Source organism: Bidens hawaiensis, unplaced genomic scaffold, assembly GCF_021521415.1.
Source record: "Bidens hawaiensis isolate Kalapana, Puna unplaced genomic scaffold, B.hawaiensis_p1.1 tig00011138_1, whole genome shotgun sequence".
NCBI lineage: Eukaryota > Viridiplantae > Streptophyta > Magnoliopsida > Asterales > Asteraceae > Bidens > Bidens hawaiensis.
The window spans coordinates 5,303-9,734 of record NW_027491860.1 but is presented as its reverse complement, the minus strand read 5'-3'; positions in this window follow the sequence as shown (position 1 = coordinate 9,734).

Below are 4,432 nucleotides of genomic sequence, written 5' to 3'. Positions count from 1 at the left end.
TTTAGTGTTTCAGTGATTTTGAACGTGTGTAACATCCCAAAATTTCAAAGAATAATAATTGTTATATTATTTATTATGATGGGAAAATTTGCTTGAGTTAGTAAAGAAATAATAAAATAATAAAGATGGAAGAGTAAGTAGGCTAATTAGATGGAATTATTTATGGACCAAGACGGAAAAGATGGGCCTTAGGTCCATGGGCTTAAGGGAGTGTAAATACCCCTTAAACCCTAATCCTTTCCATATCCATCCATTCCACACCATAGCCTACACCATAAAAACACACAGTTAAGCCAAACACCCTCTAACCATGCGGCCAAGATCCAAAACCCAAAACCGAGTATAGAGATATTAGATCTCTGATTATTACGAGCAAGAAACAAGTCCAAGATCACGTATTTAAGCCAACCATAGATAGAAGTGTATCATAAAGGTACGTTTTAGCTTAAAGATTACATTTTTATAGTCCGTTAGCCCTAAGGATTGATACGAAGGAAGATCGGTCATCCTTACGCAATAAAAATGTAAACTTGATGTTAAAGATGAACTTAATCAACTCGTTACTTAAAGACCTAGTTAAAACGGGTTTGAATTGATAAAGGTTCAAGTTTTATGCCAAAAATAGGTTGGATCTTGATAAGGAAATACTAACGGATGTAAAACGGTTAGGATGAGTAGAAAAGGTGGTTAAAACCAATGATATGGACCATAAAGCAGCTAACTGAGCTAGGGTGGAAATGAAAAGATAGAAAATTGGAACTGAAAGCATCAGACATGAGTTCTCAGTCAACTCGAGTTCTCGGTAACCTGGTTCTCGGTCAGCATGAGTTCCCAGTAAAATGCAAGTTCTCGGTGTGGGTTCTCGGTTCCAAGGGTTCTCTGCCTAGAGTTTTCGGTCACTCAGTTTTCTGTAAGACTTTGGGCCTGGTCCTAGTTGGGCCAGATGCCATAAGGGACAATTGGGTCTGACTTAACTAAGTCCACAAGATGCTAAGCCATATCCTAAGTTAAAACAAAACTAGCCCATCATCATAAACTAAACAAATGAGCCCAACCTTGACAACACTTAGGTCAACTAAAATGCCAACTTAACTACTTATACAGTTAATTAACAAATATATATTAAACAGTTAGCCGTGCACAATTAAAGAAATAGATTACTATTTTCTCTGAGCGTAACCGGATCCATGTGAGTTTCTAGCCCAACTTTCTTGTTATGTTTTCCTGCTGTGTGCATACTCGATGTGTTTAGTTAATACACTTACCTTAATTGGTAAGTTTATGCTATGTGAAGGTTTATGAATGACGTATGTATGATATATGATTGTCTATGAATGATGTATGTATGATATATGAATGATGTAGAAAAGATTAAGAGTATGTAAGAAAGTCTTTATATATATATATGTAAAAGAAAAGGAATGTATGTATGAATTGACTGCAAGAGGGTGGCAGACCCTAATAATATCTGTGAAAAAGGGTGGAAGACCCTAATAATATCTGTGAAGGAGGGTGACAGACCTTAATAATATTTGTGAGGTTATAGGGCGAAAGACTCTTTAAAACGTATAAGTATGTATATAAAGTAAGATAAATTATAAAAGTACGAAAGAAAGAAAGGATGAAAGTAGGAATGAAGGTACATACTTATGTTTGTACGAAAGAAAGAACGAACAGGTTATGTAAGTAATATGTATTTTCGGATACGTATAAGTAAGTATGTGAATATATTGTATGTTACATGCTTTAACTAGAACTCACTCAGCGTAGCTGACTTTTAGTATGCACGCAGGTGAATAGATTGAAACAGTTGGCTTGAGGGGCGGACACATGGCATCATCTGAAGGGACTGGCATAGAAGATTCGTCATGAAGTTTAAATAGACTACGTTATGTTTTATTTTAAAAGACAACTTTGAATGTTTGTAACGAATGATTTAAGTTTTATTATTTCCGCGAAAGTTTTAATTAACTCTTATATTTAGAACTGTGTTTATGAGTAAATACAACACTCAATGTAGGGCACCGGGAGCGGGGCCTTACAACATGTAGGACTTATTTTGTTTCGAATGGTGTTGTTTTATACGTATTAACTCTGATATTAAACTTTTGATGTGTTGTTTGTTCATATTTAATCGAATGCTGCATACTTTTATTATTATATTTAATTCGAGCCAAATCGAGCAGAATGGAGCTGCATTGTAAACCAAGCGAGTTCTAGCAAGGCTTTTATGCTTGCTTCTTTAAATTCGAACCGAACTGAGCTGCTCGGTTTTAATTCGAGCCGAGTTTGAGCAGACTCTCGCTTGGTTCGGCTCGGTTCGTGAACAGCCCTAATGTAGAAGAAGCATATGCTACTAACTCCACTCAAACTAATAAAATTGGATTAAAATTGAATCAGGTGACTAATTTAAACCCTCAATGTGCAAATTTATTTATCTAATTTCACTATTTAGAGGTAAGAAAATGCAATTTTGGTTCTTGTGGATTGACCCAAATAACTCTATGATTTAACTACTTATATATATTTCAAGAAAAAACCTTAAACGAGCCTAAGCTAGGCTTGCGTTTGTGTGCAGTACTTTAGTTGATCCAAAGCTTAGCTCGAGCTCGGTTGTGCAGTGTGAAATTACTACACGGAAGTCTAAAAAAAATAAAACTTAAAAACAAATTATGCTCGTTTAAGGCTCGACAAGCCTAAGCGATCTTCCCATACTAATTTTAGGCTTGATAAAGGCTTGGCTCGTTTCAAGCTTTATATTGATCTGATCTCAAGTAGCTCGCAAGCAGCTTAGCTTGTTGGAACCCCTAGAAAATAGCTTTAAATTTAGAAACACTTAATCCTTGAATCTATTTTATTACATTATTTTAATCTAACCAAGCGTTATTTTTTATCAGCAAATAGTTGCTGGGATCAGTCACTTTTCATTTGGTGAAGAAGAGTCAGTGTCTCCTAAAAAGCACTTTATGAAGCTAAGCAGCTAGAAATAGGCGGTACATTAGATAACGAGTCGGATTCCAAATTGCGAAAACGGTTTTCAAATGCAAAGAATAAGGAGCTCAGGGCTTAAATATTCTCTACTTTGTTGGTATGATAATACATGCTTATTTTTCCAAATCTCAAACCCATAGAAGACTATGAGTAATTTTCTAAATTTGTTGTGATTTGTGATTTTTGTTTTCAGTATTTAACTAACCAAAGCAGACCTAATTACATCCAACCTACTTTCAGGATGACTAATTATGTTGTTAGATTTGGCAATACTACACAAAGCGTGCCTGAAGCCTGAATTTGTTATTGTAATTCTTATCTTGTTTACGTAATTATGAGTTTCCTATTGCATTTCTTATATCAACATAACCAAATTTTCTTCTATTTCAATAAGTCTTTGATGCTAGATAATAATAATAATAATAATAATAATAATAATAATAATAATAATAATAATAATAATAATAATAGTGATGATGATAATGTAGATTGTATATGATTATAATTTTGTTTTGCATAGCGGTTACGCACAGATGGTGACATGGTTTGTACTTAACTATATAATATATGGATTTGAACCTGAGCTTTGTAATTGTCAGTGCAATCTGTTTTGTTTATGTGATAATACGGCTTTTATATTCTAATAGAAAGTCCCCTATGTGTATGTTAATATATATACTTTTTTGTCATTTATACGTCTGATAATGTTGTTATGAGTTTGTATGATTTTAGAGTTTTGTTTGATTTCATAATATAATCAGGATACATGGTAGTAGTTTGCTGGTTCAGTTGTGTGTGTCTTTTTTTGTAATTTCTTGTTGGTGTTAATGTTATTTAAAAATGATACCATTTATAATGATATATGAATTATGTTTGACTCTCTAAAAGACAAACGGCATAAGTTAATATGTTTTTTTCCCTTTTGACAATTTCATTTGGTGCATTAGGTGTATTTTTTTTGTTTTTGCTTTATTTCTTTATTGCCCTTTAATTTTGCTTAACAAACGAGTCTTAGGATTACAAACCTTCATGAAAAAAAGGATTCCAATCTTTCCTTTAAATCGCGTCTACCTACAATATGGTCTTTTTGACTTTAAAAGTCTACAATATGATTAGCTTATATATTTTCTGGCAGTTATTCTCATTCTCTTTTAGCGGTCACACATTTTATTCATAGCCTACTATGAGTGCCTTTGTTCTAAATGAGTATTATATATTATGATATTTGGATTATAGAATTCAGTGTTTATTAGTTAGATTTCAAAAATAATGGTGTATTGTTTGAAAATAAGCTTTTGGCAACTGTGTTACAATTATGTTTACACACCAAGTGCTTAATTACTCAATTAAGCATTTTTTTTTAGTTTTTATATTTTACAATTCTAAATTAGAACACATGTATTGTATAATGTATACCTTTTTTAAATTATAAAAACAAATA